The 19,871-nt window shown below is 38.7% G+C and overlaps 1 long non-coding RNA gene across 1 annotated transcript; it reads right to left on the bottom strand.

Moving 5' to 3' along the window:
- Nucleotides 1-1,989: 1,989 nt before the first annotated feature.
- LOC120238301 lies at nucleotides 1,990-19,783 on the bottom strand. Its single transcript, XR_005530173.1, has 2 exons — nucleotides 19,591-19,783; nucleotides 1,990-2,481 (listed from the first exon to the last, which is right to left on the bottom strand). It is a non-coding gene; the product is annotated as an uncharacterized LOC120238301 (long non-coding RNA).
- Between the last annotated feature and the right edge of the window lie 88 nt (nucleotides 19,784-19,871).

The following is a 19,871-nucleotide window of genomic DNA, read 5'->3' on the forward strand; positions in this document are numbered from 1 at the left end:
AGAGAGAGAGAGAAAGCGTGAGCAGGGGAGGGTCAGAGAGAGAGGGAGTCACAGACTCTGAAACAGGCTCCAGGCTCTGAGCTGGCAGTCAGCACAGAGCCCGACGCGGGGCTCGAACCCACGAACCGCGAGATCATGACCTAAGCGAAAGTCGGACGCTTAACTGACTAAGCCACCCAGGCGCCCCAAAATCTAATAATTTTAAAAGTAAAAAACAGAATAGGTTATGTAAGAAAATGTTTTTGTAAATGAGAAATGCATGCACAGAAAACAAGAAGACACATTTTATGAAAGCAGATGCAAAGTGAAGACACTCATTTAATACATTAGAGTGATGGTCTTTGTGGGCAGTGATAATGGACGTGGAGTATGGTGAGAAAATGAAATTAACAAACTAAGAGAGGGACATTGCATGGACCAATGATAATAGCATGCCATGAACTGAGAATGATCAAATTTGTCCTATGAACTTGAAATCTAAATTAAAAAAAAAAAAAAGGTAGTGGTTCTCAACTTGAGCAGAGAGGTAGAGTTTAGAGAGATTTTATTTTATTTTTTTATTTTAGAATGGGGTGGTGAGAGCAAGGAAGAGGGGCAGAGAGAGAGAGAGAGAGAGAATCTCAAGCAGGCTTCACACTCAGCATGGAGCCCAATGTGGGGCTCAATCCCACGACCCTGGGATCATGACCTGAACTGAAATCAAGAGGTGGAGGCTTAACCAACTGAGCGACTGAGACGCCCCTAGAGAAATTTTAAAAGAACACACATGCTTCAGTCCCATTTCAGACCCAACTTGGAGCCCAAGTATGTACATTTTGCAAAAGTTCCTATATTAGCCAGGACACTTTTACTTTAAAAATCCCAACTCAAATATGTATAAGGAATAAAAGGAACTGTATTGGCTCATGTGGCTTGGAAGTCTAGGTAGTAGTCTAGCTTCAGGCACAGATGAATCCAGGAGCTCAAGCTATCCAATCACACTCTCTGTCACTGCTGCCTGTCTCCAGCTCAAGCTTCCCTACTGTGACAGGTTCTCTTTCCATACTGTAGGGAAGGTTTTTACTGACATTTCTAGTCATGTGGAGGGAGGAAGGGGAAGGAGTAAAATGGAACATTGCAAACGACAGTGCCCCAAGGGTCCTGGGAAGTGGTGTAGGAGTTCCCCAATAGAAGGGAATTTAATTCAGAATATGTTAAACATTCCCTTGTAGGATGGCATGGATCTTCATGACTAAAAAAAAAAAAAAAAAAAAAAAAAAAATCATTAGAAACAGTTTCCAGGTTCCCCATCCTGGTCTCTTGCTCACTTGGGCTCTGCTGCCATGTTCAGTCTAGTCTTGAACATACCATCATGTTCAGTCACACCTTCCCCTGTCCCAGAAATACAAAAGCATTCAGTCAAACTTGCTATGTGTCTGGCTTCCAGCTCTCCTGGATAAGCGTAGAATAAAAAGTAAAGATATTTAGGGCACCTAAGTGTTCAACAATATAGATGATGAGTCTAAGAAGGAGAAAAACTGGATAAGTTATCTTATCTAAGGTGGCAGCATGCAAAAGTGACAGAATTTGAGCTCAGGTTTTATATCTCCAAACTTTATGCTCTGTCCAAAGTGCAACGCTGAATAGGTAGTATTAATAATAGAAATGGGGCACCTGGCTGGCTCAGTTGGAAGAGCATGTGGCTCTTACTCTTGGTGTCATGAGTTCAGACTCCATGTTGGGTGTAGATATTACTAAAATAAATAAATAAACTTTAAATAAAAATTATCCTTATTACAATAAAAATTGCTATTGTTTACTGAATTCTTCCTATGTTCCAGGCAGCGTTTTATAAACATTATCTCATTAACTCTCATAACTGGCTATGAAGAAGGTATCATTCCCATTTTACAGATGGAACTGTAAAGCTCAGAGAAGAACTGAAGCTCAGAAAGGTAATTATCCTGATTACATAGCTCCTAAGTGGTAGAGCCAGGACTTAAAACCAAGTATATCCAAAAATAGGTTTATTTCAGAAGAAGAAAAACTTAATAAATTAGCAAATAAATAACATCAAGGCTACTTCCAGGGGAAAAATAAAGTATCTAATTTTTGAAGATCATAACTAATGAATTAAAGTAGACTTACTCATTTTAAAACACAGACCTTAAAATATAATCATTCAAACACAATAGCTTTATTTCTCTCTAACGACATGGTTCATAGGAGTATTCCAGCTTGGAAGGGTTCAGCTCCATGACCTCCAAGTCATTCAGGGACTTGGCAGGACAGAGTTTCTGCCATCTTAAACGTGTCACCATCCTGGCTCCTGAGGAGGAGGGAAGGCATACAATGACTAGTCCCTTGAAAGCGTAGTCCAGAAGGGCACAACTTGCTTCTGTTGCATTCCAGTATCAAGAGCTCAGTCACATGAGACACTCCGCAGCAAAGGACACTGGACAATGTGGCTGTGGCTGGACAAGCACTGCCCAGTTACAGCTGCTGTAGAGGAAAGGAAGAACAGATTTTGGTGGCGGAGCTATTGGTAGCTCAACAATCTAGTAGACTTAGATATTAACATAGACAGAGACCTATTTATCATAAAACTTATGAAACCTGTGGTGACTGGATGGATCAGTTGGCTGAGTGTCCAACTTCGGCTCAGGTCATGATCTCACAGTTCATGAGTTCAAGCCCTGCATCGAGCTCTGTGCTGACAACTCACAGCCTGGAGCCTGCTTTGGATTCTGTGTCTCCCTCTCTCTCTGCTCCTCCTCCACTTGCACTCTGTCTCTGTCTTTCTCTCTCAAAAATAAATAAATATTAAAAAGCTTTTTTTAAAAACCTATGAAACTTAACTTCTAGGCTTCTCACTTGCATGGCCTCTTTCAAGGCCCTATCAGGGGCCTGTATTACTTAGCAATTTCTGGATAACAAATTACTCCCAAAACTTATCACCTTAAAACAATAATAACCTTATTATCTCACATAATTCTTGAGAGTCTGAAATCTGGGAGCAGCTTCTCTGAGTGGCTCTGGCTCACAATATTAAGCTGTCAGCCAAAAACGCAGTTATTTAAAGGCTTGACCAGAGCTGGAGGATCCACTTCTGAAATGGGAATCACATAGCTAGAGGCTTCAGTTTGTCACTACGTGGTCTCATCCACAGGGTTATCTGATGGTTCTCATGACTTGGTAGCTGAGTTCCCCAGAGTGAATGATCTGAGAGACAGGGGTAAAAGTCATAATGCCTTTCTAACTTAGCCTCCAAACTGACATCACTGCTACCAAATTCTGTTGGTCTCACAGACCAACCCCAATGCAGTATGCGAGAGGAGGTACACCAGGGTATGAACACCAGGAGACAGGGATGAGAGGGGGGAAAATCTTCATATATGAGGCTGTGTATCAACAGCCTCTACCAATGTGTTCACATGTTTTTTGTAGCATTGGCAAAGGATTTTTTTTTTATGTTTTTCTCTTTTTTTTAATGTTTATTTATTTTTGAGAGAGAGAGAGAGAGCAAGCAGGGGAGGGGTGGAAAAGAGGGATAGAAGATCCAAAGTGTGCTCCACGCTGACAGCAGAGAGCCCAATGCAAGGCTTGAACTCATGAACCATGAGATCATGACCTGAGCTCAAGTCGGATGCTTAAATGTAAACTGAGCCACACAGGCTCCTCTGTTCTTTTTCTTAATGAGTCCTCCCCAATTGTATAAGCTTATGGCACCACAAAACACGAATCCTTTTTTTATATGACCTTGCTTGACAATTATTTAAAATTGTTAGAATTATTTTTAGAACATGGTGATTTTATTCCACAAACCAAAATTGTAATAACTTAAATTCTGAAGGGATGAAGTACCTTTTCAAGTGTGTTGTTTCCATTGCTGTTAATATTACATAGTTTGTACATTGCTGATTTGTTATCAATGCCAGACAAGAAGTTAGAAGATCTGGATGTCAATCCAGATTCTACCTCTAACAAACTAAGTGATCTTCCTTCATATGATGCAGCCTGCTCTCTGAACTGACTTTGTCACTACAATAAGCTAGCTGTTGCATTAACTAATCTGTACAGGTGCTTTAAGCCAGTTCTTTAAAAGTCTATGATTAAGTGATACGTCTCTCTATGTTACAAATTTCTCATCCATAAAATGGGAATAGCAGTATCTGCTTCACAGAGGTATAGTGATGATTAAATGAGGTAGCCTCCATAAAGTATCCCAAATATGCCTCGCAAGAAGTGCATATTCAGTATATATTAGCCATTCTCATTATCTTATGCCTGAAAACTAACCAACCTCAGGAAGCCTATTTTGAATAATTTTGTAGTATCACAGTAATTTGTTATGTCAGTTTTCATCTCAGATCATTGTGTAAATTTTTATAAGTGAGTGAAAGATAATAGGAAGTAATATCAAGGTTGCAGAACAATGGGGAACTCTCATACATTTATTGATAGGAGTATAAGCTGGTATAATGACTTTGGTAAAACATTTAGTAATATGTCCACTTAAGCTAAACTTATACATATCTTATGACCCAGCAAATCCTCCTCTGGCTAAACTCAATATATTATTGGTGCTATGTCCACCAAAAGTTATTCATGAAAATATTCATCATAGCTTTATTGATAATATTCAAACTTGAAAAAACCCAAATGTCTTCCAGCAGTAGAATGGAAAAGTAAAACATATTCATACAATAGAATGAAAATAACAATGAACAGAACAAATCTCACCAATATGATATTGAATAAAAGAAGCTAAATACATAAAAATGCATCCTTCATGATCCCATCACATGAATCACGCAAGCAAAACTGTGGTGATGGAGGTCAAAAGAATGATTATCTTTGAAAAAATACTGATTAGAAGAGAGGGTAAGGAAGCCTTCTGGTGTGCTGGAAATATTCTACATATTGATCTGAGTAGTGGTTTCAGAGGTGTGTAAATGTGTAAAAAAAAATCAAGCTTTAGATTTAAGATTTGTACATCTTTTTATACGTTGTACCTCAATGAAACATTTTTTAAGTTGGTAATGGTATAAAGAAATCCATTGCAGACATCGTTGTAGGAGAAGAGGCTTGGCCATGATTTAGATATATGCAGTTTTGTTTCATTTTAGCTAAATTTTTGACAATTATAGTTCTAGGAAGTAATTAATGAACAATTAATTATTACTCTCCTATCATACACTACCTGATTAATTGTGTCAATTTTTCACTCATTTCACGTTTAAGTGTCAGATGCTCTGCTAGGTGATGGGATCATTAACACTGAACAAGATAGATAGAGCTCATGTCTCCACAGAGCTGGTGTATCAGCAAGACAGAAAAGTAAATCAGAAGTTACAATTGTGGACTGAGAGTAGAGTGCTCACGGATACACACAAGGAGAACATTTCCCCAAAGCTATTGTCTGGGAAAATGAGAGGGACTGATTTTCTTGAGTTTTGGAAACCAGCAGGGCTCAAAGACAGGAGTTTTAGAGGTTTGTAGCTGTACTGGGATGATGCCCTGAGGGTGCTGCCCTACTAATAGAGAGAAGGCAGGCAAGCAACCCCAGGGCAGAAGATGCAATCTAAGGATTGCCTAAGGTCCATAGAGAGACTGTTCGTTCTTCTTAAAGCACATCTGTGAGAGGTGGTGTTTGCAGAGATGCCTCTCTGGGAAAAAAGAGCCAGTGGGTGCCATTTCCTTCCCCTGCCTTTCTTTCTTTTTTTTTTTTTAGTGTTCTTTTTTTAAAAAAAGTTTTTTAATGTTTTATTTATTTCTGGGAGACAGAGAGAGAAAGAGAGAGAGTGTGTGAGCAGGGGAGGGTCAGAGAGAGGGAGACACAAAATCTGAAACAGGCTCCACGCTCTGAGCTGTCAGCACAGAGCCCGATGCAAGACTCCAAACCCACAAACCGTGAGATCATGTCCTGAGCCGAAGTCGGATGCTTAACCGACTGAGCCACCCAGGTGCCCCCTTTCCCTGCCTTTCAGCATAGGTGCAGGGACACCTGCTAAGGGCAGCTAACCTGGATACTGGCTGTTTAGCCCACATTCCTGAACTCTGGTGTGACTGTCATTCTCCATCAAGCCTGCATCCATCCCAGCATGCAAGACCATCCCCTAGAAGACCAGCACAGGCCACAGCAGGTCCCTAAAGTTTGGAGTTTTAAAAGTCAGCAGGCCTGGCTGGGACAGAGCATAAAGTGCACTGTCCTGCTCCAGGCAGGCAAGTAACCTGGAGACAGACAGTGTGAAATCAGCGATCTGAAAACTCCTGGGACACATAAGGAGAAATTATTTGCTCTTTTGGGAGGGATTCTCTGAAAGTAGCAAACACAGAGACCCCTCTCAGGAGACAATGAAATGCTGGTACCATTTCTCTCTCCTGCCCCTCAGCTTCTATAAACAGCACAGTGCCAACACTGGGTGCCTAACCTGTGTTACCTATACCAAGTCCCATCCCCTTGAACTCTGCTGGTACCACTTTTCTCAGGCAGTTCCTAAGGCCCAGAATAGTGAGTCTCTCCCACAGAAGACCAGCACAAACGCCCCCCATACACACCACATTGATCCACCAGAGAGTTCTGCAAGGCTTCAGTTCTAGGGGAAGTAGCATCAAGTCTTTCATTTAACTAGGTGTGCACACCTACTTAAAACTCCCCACATTCTGGCTAAGGACCAAACACTGCCCACTGCAGGCAAGGAAAGCTTCTATAGACAACCGACCTGTGGGACAGAATAGCCAAACACAGAAACAAAGTGCATGCAACACACACCAGAGACCCTTCCTGAAGTGCCAGCCTTGGACACTATATGATCTCTTCTTTATAAAGCCATTACTGTCGGGAGCAGGAAACATGACAGGCTTTTCTAACATACAGAGGAAGACAAAGACTTGGACAAAATGCCAAGATGGAGGAATTCAGCCCAAAAGAAAGAACAAGAAAAGCTCATGGCCAGAGATCTAATCAAAACAGATATAAGTAATATGCCTGGTGAAGAATTTATGGCAACAATCATAAGGATACTCTCTGGGATTGAGAAAAGCATGGAAAACATCAAGAAGACCCTTACCACAGAGATGAAAGTTAAAAAAACAAGCAATCGGAAATGAAAAATACAATAACTGAGATTCAAAACCAACCAGATATAATGACCACAAGGATGGAAGAAGCAGAGGAATGAATAAATAATATAGACGAAATAATAGTGGAAAATGATGAAGCTGAACAAAAGAGAGAAAGAAGAATTATGGATCACAAGAATAGACTTAGGGAACTCAGTGACTTCTCCAATATAATAGCATTCATATCATAGGAGTCCAAGAAGAAGAAGAAAGAGAAAAGGGGGCAGAGTTTTATGAGGAAATAATAGGTGAAAACTTCTGGGGAAGGGAATGACATCCAAATCCAGGAGGCAGAGAGAACTCCCATCAAAATCAACAAAAGCAAGCCAACACCAAGTCATTTTATAGTTAAATTTCCAAAACATAGTGACAAAAAAATACTAAAAGCAGCAAGACAAAAGAAGTCCCTAACTTACAAGGGAATACCCATAAAGCTAGCTTCAGATCTCTCTACAGAAACTTTGCAAGCCAGAAGGAAATGGCATGATATATTCAGTGTGCTGAATGGGAAAAATCTGCAGCCAAGAATATTCTAACCAGCAAAGCTATCTTTCAGAATAGATGGAAAGATAAAGAGTTTCCCAGACAAACAAAAGCTAAAGGACTTCATGACCACTAAAACAGCCCTGCAAAAAAACATTAAAGGGGAGTGACTGAGTGAGAAAGAAAGAACAAAAGTAACAAACTAGAAAGGAACAGAAAAAATCTCCAGAAACAAGTCATAAATGGCACAAATACATACCTATCATTAGTTACTCTGAATGTGAGTGGATTAAATGCTCCAATCAAAAGACATAGGGTGTCAGAATAGATTAAAAAAAAAAAAGACCCATCTAATCTGCTGCCTACAAAAGACTCATTTTAGACCTGAAGACACCTACAGATTGAAAGTGAGGGGATGGAGAAACATCTATCATGCAAATGGATGTGAAAAGAACAACAATACTTGTATCAGACAAAATAGACTTTAAAACAAAGACTATGACAAGACACCTGGGTGGTTCAGTCAGATGAACATTCAACTTGATTTTAGCTCAGGTCATGATCCCAGGGTCATGGGATCAAGCCCTGTCTTAGGCTCTGGACTGAGCATGGAGCCTGTTTGGGATTCTCATTCCCTCCCTCCGCCCCCCCCCCCCGCCCCTTTCCTCCACCTGCACTCTCTTTTTCTAAAATAACTAAATAAGTAAATAAATAAACAAAAACTATAATAAGAGACAAAGAAAGACACTATATAATAATAAAGGGGACAATCCAACAAGAATATCTAACAATTGTAAATATTTTTGCACCCAACATATAAAGCACCAAAATACATCAAACATAAAGGAAGTAATTGATAATATTATAATAATAGTAGGGGGCTTTAACACCCTGCTTACAGCAATAGACATCATCTGAGCAGAAAATCAACAAGGAAACCATGTCTTTGAGCGATACATTGGATCAGATGGACTTAACAAATACATTCAAAAAATTTCATCCTAAAGCAGCAGAATACATATTCTTTTTGAGTGCACACGGAACATTCTCCATAACAGATCACATACTAGGTCACAATTGAGGCCTCAAGAAGTACAAAAAAATTCAGATCATACCATACATCTTTTTTAACCACAAGACTATGAAACTTGAAGTCAACCATAAGAAAAAATTTGGAAACACCACAAATACATGGAGGTTAAACAACATGCTACCTGTTGAATGGGGATGGGGCACCTGAGTGGCAGAGTTGGTTGAGCATCTGGTTTTTTATTTCAGCTCAAGTCATTATCTCATGGTTCGTGGGTTTGAGCCCCACATTGGTTTCCATGCCAGTAATGTGGAGCCTACTTGGGATTCTCCCTCTCTCTCTCTCTGTCCTTTCCCTATCCATGAGGGTGTGCTCTCTCCCTCTTGCTCTCTCTCTCTTTCAAAATTATTAAACTTAAAAAAAAAACGGAATGGGTCAACCAAGAAATTAAAGAAGAAATCTAAAAAATATATGGAAGCAAATGAAAATGAAAGCAAAGAAGCCCAAAATCTTTGGGATGCAGCAAAAGCAGTCATAAGAGGAAAGTTTATAGCAATACAGACCTACTTCAAGAAGCAAGAAAAATCTTGAATAAACAACCTAATCTCCCACCTAAAAGAGTCAGAAAAAGAACAATGAAGCCTAATGCCAGCAGAAAAGAAATAATAAGGATTAGAGCAGAAATAAGTGCTATGGAAACTAAAAATAAAATAAATTTAATTTAAAAAAACACAGTAGAACAGATCAAAGAAACCAGGCGTTTATTCTTCAAAAAAATTGATAGAACTGATAAACTCCTAGCCAGGCTTATCAAAAAGAAAAAAATAATCCAAATAAAATAACACATGAGAGAGGAAAAATAACCAACACCACAGAAATATAAACAATTATAAGAGAATATTATTAAAAATGATATGCCAACAAATTGGACAATCTGGAAGAAATAGATAAATTCCTAGAAACATATAAACTACCAAAACTGAAACAGGAAGAAATAGAAAACTTGAACTGACTGATAACCAGCCAAAAAATTGAATCAGTAATCAAAAATCTCCCAACAAACAAGTCTAGGGCCATATGGCTTCAGAGGGAAAACATACCAAATATTTAAAGAAGTTAATACCTATTGTTCTCAAACTGTTCCAAAAAAATGGAAGGAGAACTTCCAGATTCATTCTGTGAGGCCAGCATTACCCTGATTTCAAATGAGACAGAGACTCCACTAAAAAAGAGAATTACAGGCCAATATCTCTGATGAACATAGATGCAAAAATTCTCAACAAAATACTAGCAAATCAAATCCATCAGTGCATTAAAAGAATCATTCACCATGGTCAAGTGAGATTTATTCCTGGGCTGCAAGGGTGGTTCAATATTTGCAAATCAATGTGATATACTACATTAATAAAAGAAAGGGTAAGATCCATATGATCCTCTTAGTAGATTCAGAAAAAACTTTTGACAAAATACAACATCTATTTACAATTAAAAAAAAAAGTAAGAGAGGGAACATAACTCAACATCATAAAGGCCATATATGAAAAATCCACAGCTAATATCTTCCTCAATGGGAAAAACTGAGAGCTTTTCCTCTATGGCAAGGAACAAGACAGGGATATCCGTTCTCATGAGTTATTTAAAATAGTACTAGAAACCCTAGCGTCAGTAATCAGACAGAAAAAAGAAATAAAAGCCATCCAAATTGGCAAGAATGAAGTCAAACCTTCACTATTTGCAAAAACATGATAATCTATATAGAAAACACAAAGACTCCATCAAAAAATTGCTAGAACTGATGCACACATTCAGTAAAGTCACAGGATACACAATCAACATGTAGAAATCTGCTGCATTTCTATACACCAATAAAAGCAGCAGAAAGAGAAATCAAGGAATCAGTCCCATTTACAATTGTACCAAAACCCATAAGATGCCTTGGGATAAACCCAACCAAAGAGATAAAATATCTGTACTCTGAAAACTATAAAACACTGATGAAAGAAATTGAAGCAGACACAAAGAAATGGAAAAACATCCCATGCTCATGGATTAGAAGAAGAAATATTGTTAAAATGTCCATACTTACCAAAGTAATCTACACATTTAATGCAATCCCTATCAAAATACCCCCAGTATTTTTCAGAGCTAGAACAAACAATCCTAAAATTTGCATGGAACCACAAAAGACCCCTACTAGCCAAAGCAACCTTGAAAAAGAAAAGCAAAGTTGGAGGCATCAGAATCCCTGACTTCAAGTTATATTCAAGTTGTAATGGGAGTGCCTGGCTAGCATGCGACTCTTGTCCTTGGAATTGTGAGTTCAAGTCCCACATTGGGTATACAGATTACTTAATAAAATCTTAAAAAAAAAACAAAAACCCACAAAGCTATAGTGATCAGGACAGTATGATACCTACACAAAAACAGACACATAGATCAATGGAACAGAATAGAAAACCCAGAAATGAATCCACAGCTGTATGGTCAACTAATCTTCGACAAAGCAGGAAAGAATATCCAGTGGGAAAAAGACAGCCTCTTCAACAAAAGGTGTTGGAAAAAGTGGACAGCAACATGCAGAAGAATGAAACTGGACCACTTCTTACGCCATACACAAAAATAAATTACAAACAGATGAAAGACCTAAACATGAGACAGGAAACCATCAAAACCATCTCTAGAGGAGAACACAGGCAATAACCTCTTTGCCATTGGTTGTAGCAACTTATTACTAGATATGTCTCCAGAGGCAAAGAAAACAATAGTAGAAATAAACTATTGGGACTTCATCAAAATAAAAAGCTTCTGCACAGGGAAGGAAACAATCAACAAAGCTAAAAGGCAACTTAGAGAATGGAAGAAGATATTTGTAAATGATATATCTGATAAAGGGTTAGTATCCAAAATATATAAAGATCTTATAAACCTGAACACCCTTACAAACCCAAATAATCCAGTTTAAAAATGGACAGAAGACATGAATAAGCATTTTTCCAAAGAAGACATACACATGCCTAATAGACACATGAGAAGATGCTCAACATCAGAGAAATACAAATCAAAACTACAATGAGATATCACTTCACACCAGTCAGAATGGCTAAAATTAACAACACAGGAAGTAACAGGTTGTGGCAAGGATGCAGAGAAAGGGGAACCCTCTTTCACTATTGCTGGGAATGCAAACTAGTGTAGCCACTCTAGAAAACAGTATGGAGGTTCATCAAAAATTTAAAAGTAGAATCAACATATGATCCAGCCATTGCACTATGGGGCATTTGCCCAAAGGCACATAAATATATATTAAAAGAGGTACATGCACCTCAATGTTTATAGCAGTATTATCTGCAACAGCCAAATTATGGAAAGAGCCCAATTGTCCATCAACTAATGAATGGATAAACAAGATGTGATATTTATATATACATATATATATATGTACATATATATATATAATGGAATATTTGCTATCAAAAAGAATGAAATCTTGCCATTTGCAATGATGTGGATGTTTGTGAGAGTATTATGCTGAGTGAAATAAGTGAGAGAAAGACAAATACCATATGATTTCATATATATGTCAAATTTAAGAAACAAGACAGATGACCATAGGGGAGAAGAAAGGCAAACCAGGAAAGAAACTCTTAACTATAGAGAACAAACTGAGGGTTGCTGGAGGGGAAGTGGGATGGATTAAATTAGTGATGCATATTAAGGAGGGCACTTAACAACCTTCCTTGTGTTGTGATGAGCACTGGGTGTTGTATGTAAGTGCTGAATCACTAAATTCCACACCTGAAACTAATATTACACTATATGTTAACTAACTAAAGTTTAAATAAAAACTTGAAAAAAAAATCCTAGGCATGTTCTGGGGTATGAATACATGTCAGCCATCTACTGAGCTGAGGCCAAGAATGGATTTGGGGCTCTAAATACATTTGAATAGATATTAAGTTGTTCCTTCTGTTTTTATCTCTACCTTCACATCCATTTTCAGAAATATTACTACTTTTTTTAAGTTTGTTTATTTTGCGAGAGAGCACAGGGGAGCAGGCATAGAGAGAGGGAGAGAGAATCCCAAGCAGGATCCATGGTATCAGTACAGAGCTAGACACAGGGCTTGGTCTCACAAACCATGAGACCATGACCTGAGTTGAAATCAAGAGTTGGATGCTCAACCAATTAAGCCATCCAGGCACTTACAGAAATATTACAAATTCTTTTTTTTAATGTATTTATTTCTGAGAGAGAGAGAGAGAGCGAGCAAGCAGGGGAGGGTCAGAGAGTGAGGGAGATACAGAATCTGAAACAGGCTCCAGGCTCTGAGCTGGCTGTCAGCACAGAGCCCAACACAGGGCTCGAACCCCCGAACCGTGAGATCATGACCTGAGCCGAAGTTGGACGCTTAACCGACTGAGCCACCCAGGCACCCCGAAATATTACAAATTCTTAAAGGTTTGGGATCTTCTTTAGAAAAAGTTAACTCCTTCTCAGCTTTTCTTTTCATGCATTCAGGAACCACGCATGGTTAGGTGTAGGGTTTAGAGTTAGGGTGAGGGTGCCTGGTATCCTGCAGTTCAGAGACCTCTCCTAAGATGTCTCCTTAGATTTCTGCCGGGTAAGCATAGACCTGGCAGTCATCCACTAAGCTGAGGCAAGGAGGGGATTTATGGCTATATACTCTTTTTTTTTTAAAGTTACAATTGCATGTCACAAATATATTATGGGGAAGTAGAATACACTTTCCTGCTACTGGAGAACAACCCAGAAGGGAAAGACTTGCTAAAGAAACTAGTATCTAAGCTGAAATTAGTTCCTTTAGAGCAAGGATAGCATGCTGTTCCACAGGCCAAAGAGGGCATGACATATCTACCTGAGAGAAGTTCAGTATGTTTGGACATAGAGTATGCTGGAGAGGCAGCAAGAAATGCAATAAATGATACTAAAAATGCCAACCCATGGAGGACCCTGTGAGCCCTGTGAAAGGAGGAAAGGTTTTTTTGTGCATAGGAAAAAGACATAACTTGACATATGTTCTAGATGCATTAGTGTGTCTTCATTGTAAGGAATGAATTAGAGGGAAACAAGATTGGAGGAAGAGAGACAGGTTGGGAGGCCATTGCAGTAATTTAGCTGGAGATAATGGTAATCTAAAACTAAGGCAGTAGAGATGAATTGAGAGACATTTGGGGAAGCAGAAATAGTGGGACTTGAAGATTGTTTGGCTAAGCAAAGAAGAGTGAAAAATGAAGGTTGACACCCAGTTGCTGGCTTAAGTCACCCTGTTGACAATAATGCCATGCATCAGGATGCGGAATATACGAAGGAGTATTTTTCTAGTTTTCTAGTTGGAGAGGTTTTGAGGAGTAAGCTAATGAGTTCTGTTTTGTCTGTCCTATAGTGAAAGTGCTTGAAGAGAGTGAAATAGAGACATTCAGAGTGCAGTTGGTGCTTATGCAGTTGGTGCTTAAGAGACATAATTGTCTTGAAGACATAAATTTGGAAGTCAGGATTGTACAGATATTAACTAAAGCCATGAAGTAGAGAACATCTAAAATCATCCCTCAACAATATGTAGAGTAAAAAGATTGGCAGATTCAGATACAATACAGAGGAATACTCACCTTTAAATGAAAAGCAGAAGAGAAAGAAGGTCCCTCAAAGAATATTGAGGAGAAACAAAGAAAAAGGAAGGAAACCAGAAGATGTGTGTACAGAAGCTCAAGGAAGGGAGATTTTTTCCAAAAACAAAAGTGTTAGGTGGGCAACAGGGTCAAATACTGCCAAGAGATTATATCGGGGAAGTCTTAGTAATCTTAACAAGACTAGGAGCAGAGGAGATAGCTGCCAAATTTCAGTGGTTGAGGACTGAATGGGAGGTGAGGTGGTTACTGTGTCTGATTCTCAGGTACCCATTCCCTCTCCAAAACTGGAGAATCCAAACCCTTTGGTACTGACTAGTGTAGACACATCAGTGTCTCACTCACTGTGGGATTGTGGGTGATCGTCACCCAAGCTCGGATGCTCAGTCTCAGGCTGTGGTGTTTAGCAGAAATCGGTGAATTTTCAGAACATTGGGAGGTTCCCACAACTGGCACTCATGTATTTTCTGTCACTTCAAAGCACCTATGGACACTCCTTTGTTTTTCCATACAAGAGTAAGCTTAGGAATGCTTTGCTTCATTCTAGATCAGGCTGCCTGCAAATATAGACCTTTTCCTCTGCTGCCTTATCGCCAATTACTTTAAATATAGTATATGACAAAAGTTTATTAATACTATACTGTAGTCAAAATCTGTGCAAGTGTATACAGTGGCCCGCATGCAGAAAAAGATTCCATTGAGACAATAGATAGCAGTGATTCTATCAGTGATAGTGAAAGTCATCCTACATAATAACCTTCCTCTCTCGTCTCCCTCACACTAGCCACAAAGGTTTTCAAAGGTTAAGTACAGGTTAATTTTTTCTTATATTTTGTATTTTATTATTTTGTATTATACTACAGTATTATAATCATTTTTACATGAATATTTTTGGGTTGTGGACTCATCTGAGTTTCCATTATTTATTTCTTATGGGGAAATTCACGTTGATATACAGGTGCTTTGGATTACAAGCATGTTTGGGAAATGAATTATGCTCGCAAACCAAAGTTTTACTGTACTAGTTTGAGACAGCATAGTACACTCTCACTACTTTAAGTAGAAACAGATTTATTCCAGGGTATTGGTTAGTTTACAGGGTATCTCGGAAAGCCAAGAAACCAAGTTTGGTTGTTTGTGCTCATTGATAACAGAGCCAAGAGAGAAGCCCAATGACACCATGAAAACTTTCCAACAGAAAAGTTCTTGCTGTCACCACCTGATTCTTGATACCCATGAATCAGGATCTGGTCACTAGAATCTCTACAACAGCTGCAATAGAAAAAACAAAAGCCTCTACATCTATGCTTGCCAGAACTATGTGGCCTTTGCCTCGTGATGCTCACTTCTGCCTGCCAAGTCTGGCAGGGGTGAATCTGCCTGGCAGAAAACATGAGTAACCCTTGCAATACTTCACAGGAGCCCAGAAAGGCCTGCTGCAATGGATTGAAAGGGTGTAGAATGAGACAATTGGTAAGGTTTGCTGTCTGTCCCTTTGGTTATTCAGCATCTGTTCATCTTTCTCCTCTTAAAATCACACACCACAAACATATAAGTTCCTGAGTTTTTTCCATTAGTTTTGCCACTGAGCATGGTTGCCTTCATTGTGTGGTAGAAACCCTATCTTCCCTTTAAAATCTGTATCGAGCACTCCAGCCAACACACATAATCCACCTCGCCTTGTTCATGAAACATGAGAAATCCAAAAAAGACCAGGTGTCAGTCTCAACCTCTAGTTCACTGTAACCACTTTTGTGTTTTCCAGTGGACTCATTCTTTCCTTGGATAATAAGACTATTAGACCAGCAAAGTTGACAGTTGCAGGGATAGAGAAAAATTTTGAGAGTGGGTCATTAAGCTTATTAGTGGGAGGGATCACTCTTACTTCACATCCATTTTTCTGACCCTATGTATTGTGGCCATGAAAGATATATACGGAGTGCATTCTGACTGACAGCATTACAACCTCATGGCTGGTATCTTAATTGGGTCTTCCAAAGGACTGTCTACCTTTCTAAAGCCCACCCACTTTTGGGTGATGGGATACATGGTAAGATCAGTGACTCTCAAAAGCATTAGCCCAGTGCTTTACTTCATTCACCAATAAATAGATTCCCTAGTCAGAAACAATGGTTAATAAGATATCATGACCAAAAAATAAAAAAATAAAAATACCATGACAATGAATTAGGTACTTAATAGGACTTTAGATAAGGATGCAGGTAAAATTTTGGCATGGAGGGAAAGCAAACCTATGTTTATAGTAAATATGTGTTTGCAGTGAGAAAAATTTCTGCTCTATCCATGATGGAAAGAGGCCTATGTAGTCAAACTGCCACTAGGTGGTTGTTTGATATTCCAGAGCTGAAGACTAGATCAGGACCCAGCTGTTGGTCACTATGGCAGGTATGTTAGGCACTCAGGTGTTACAATAACCAAGTCAGCCCCGGGGAGGGGTGTGATGTTAATACTGAACCTGGGAATAATCCCCTTCCTTACCACCATCAAGACTTTTTAAATGAGCCTACTGAACAAACACTTAGATGCCTGGGAAAAGGCCAGTTTGGGAATATTCAGAGTATCCTTTGTAGTAGTCCTTGACAAGCATCCGTGGGACACAGTTATTCTCATAGTCTGGACAAATCTAAAGATGTCCATCTATGCATTTCTTTCCCCGTATCTCCTTGTTACAGCCTTTCAATCTGGTTTTTCCATGACCTGACTTAGTTTTTCCCATGAACTGGTATAGATCCACACCTCAGAACATCTTCTTCCAGACAAAATAGACCACAATACATTCCTTCCAAAACTTGCACAAGTGCATCTAAAAACCGTGATGATGATTTATTTTCTCCTGTGAAGAGGCAAAGTCACCTGCTAAAAGTGAGGGAAGAGGGGCACCTGGGTGGCTCAGTCAGGTTAAGCATCCAATTTCAGCTCAGGTCATGATCTCACAGTTTGTGGGTTTGAGCCCTGTGTCAGGCTCTGTACTGACAGGTCAGAGCCTGGAGCCTGCTTCGGATTCTGTGTCTCCCTCTCTCTTTGCCCTTACCCTGCTTGCACTCTGTCTCTCTCTCTCAAAAATAAATAAGCATTAAAAAATTTTAAGATCTTCAGTTACAAAAAAAGTGAGGGAAGAAAAGTAACAGAGTCAGAGATTTGAGAAATTCAAAAGTTTTAAAATACCCACACATGAGAGAAAGAGAATTTGGAAAAATGATTTGGAGACAGTGTTAAAGATGTCAAATTACATGGTTATGCAATTTTTCTCCAGACGCAAAGCCACCACAATGGACAAATATAGCATGTTACTGCAGCCTCGAGACTATTCACTTACCTATGTTTAAAATTAATAACTAGTTCACAAAATTAATTTGCTGGTAATTCTAGCTAAAGTGGGGTTATTATTTAGATATTATATTTGTTAAGAGCATCTTTTATCCAAGATATGAGTAATATATTAAAAAAATAAGTATTATTTGGAATAATCATCTTTTAAAATCTATAAATCAACTGATAAACAATCGTTGCCTTTGGGAAGGGAAAGTAGGTAGCTGAAAGACAAGAGTAAAGGGAGATTTACTTTTCATTCCATATTCCTTGTAGCTTTTGAATTTTATATCTATACATAAAAATACCTATACAATCTTTTGATATGTCCAGACTCACTTGATAAAAGTATGTTTCTCTAAGAGGTCAGGCCTGTGCAGCTGTGGCCTTCTGCCTGGTAGGTCTACTCTATACCAAAGGGCACATAGAGATGATTTTCTAAGCCATTTCTAAGTATCAGCTAACCAGAAGGACATTATCCAAAATCGGTGTGATGGGAATATGAATTATTTATTTTTCCCTGTATTTTCTAAACTTTCTATAATGCACATGGTCAGGGAAAGAACTCATAAATATTTGCCATGTATCCACTCATTCATTTGTCCATGTATTCAACCAATTCTTAGCGAGGTGTGTGTGTGTTTTCTAAAAACCCTTATGTGGTGTGTTCTAGGAAATATAGAGCTACAAAGAGAAAGCCTCTAGTTAATCACCTCAATCTTTTTTAATGGGGCATAGTATAAATAAGGAGTGATCCCCACCTTCCAGGTATTTGCAGTTAGATATATAGGAAAGTCCTCAATAGAACAGGATAATATAAACACTCTATGTAACAAACATTGTGCTATGGGAGTGAAGAAGAAACAATTCATATTCATCCTGGGCATATTAGGAAAGGTTTCACAGGAAACAACAACAACAACACATATTTGAGCTAGGTTTTGAACAGTGGTTAGAATTTTAGAGAAGAAAAAGAGATGGAAAATGCATTTCAGGTTGAGGAAACAGCTTGAGCAAAGGCATGAAAACATGAATATGTTTGGCAAATTGGAAAAATGGTCATCATCTAGTGAGATAAGAATACAGTGTGCATGGAAATACTTATGGGAGCAGGATGTTGAAAGGAACAGACAGTCATGTTGCCTGAGCCATGTGCTGGAAGACACTGAAAGTCTGCGAAAAGGAAGGAACAAGTTTTCACTCATGTTTTAGGAAGACATTGTATTTAGGCAGTGCGATAACATAAAAATCATAGGCTTTAAAGTTAAGCAGACCTAAATTTGAATCTTCTCTTGTACTCACTAACAGTGTCATCTGGGACAAGTTCCTTAACTTCTCTGTTCTCAATTTCATCATGTTAGAGGAGGGTTGATGAATGAAAGCCCTCAACACTTGCATGGCACACAGCAGAGGTTAAGTAAATTATAGGTATTATTATTTTTATGGCAGTGTGGACGGTGTATCAGCAAGGTAAGATATTGAATATATGGGCTAGTTCAGGGACTGAAATGTAATCTACAGGAGGTGATGAGGGCCCCAAATAAATAATGACTGTAGGAACAGCAATGGCAGAACATAAGATATCAGCATCTAGTGGGCAGAGGCCAACGATCCTACAATTTATAAGACAGCCATCAAAAACAAAGAATTATCTGGCCCAAAGGTCAGTAGTGTCAATGATGGAGAAACCCTATATTAATGGAAAGAGATCAAAAAACAAGTTGAATGAACTTCCACCAAAATTTTTAAAATTTGGGGCTCCTGGGTGGCTGTTGGTTAAACATCTAACTTCGGTTCAGGTCATGATCTCACGGATCATGTGTTCGCTGCTGTCCATGCAGAGTCCACTTCAGATCCTCTGTCCCCCTTGCTCTCTGTCCCTTCCCCGCTTGTGCGTGTATGCATGCGCACTCTCTCTCAAAAATAGAGATTTTAAAAAATGTTAATTATAAACCATTTAAAACATATTTAAAATATAATAGATACTCACATACTTACTACTAAAATTTAAGGGATATCATCACATGATTCATCCACATCAAGGAGAAGGAGGTGGAACCATGAGTCTAGATAATTCTTGAGAAACACTTTAGCCCTCTATAAGTGAGAAAGAATTGTATCTGATGGAGGAGTACTTAATAATCTTCAGGTAAAGGTCCTTTGTTCCTCCTTCATAGAGCTTTAAAATGGAAAGTTTCTGAAAGGAATAATTTGTTAAGAGTAACAGTTTTCTCATTGGCTCATTAAGCAATTTAACGAATATCATTAAGATAGCATAA

The sequence above is a fragment of the Hyaena hyaena genome, unplaced genomic scaffold (genome assembly GCF_003009895.1).
Source record: "Hyaena hyaena isolate Hyena2069 unplaced genomic scaffold, ASM300989v1 scaffold_203, whole genome shotgun sequence".
Taxonomy (NCBI): Eukaryota; Metazoa; Chordata; class Mammalia; order Carnivora; family Hyaenidae; genus Hyaena; species Hyaena hyaena.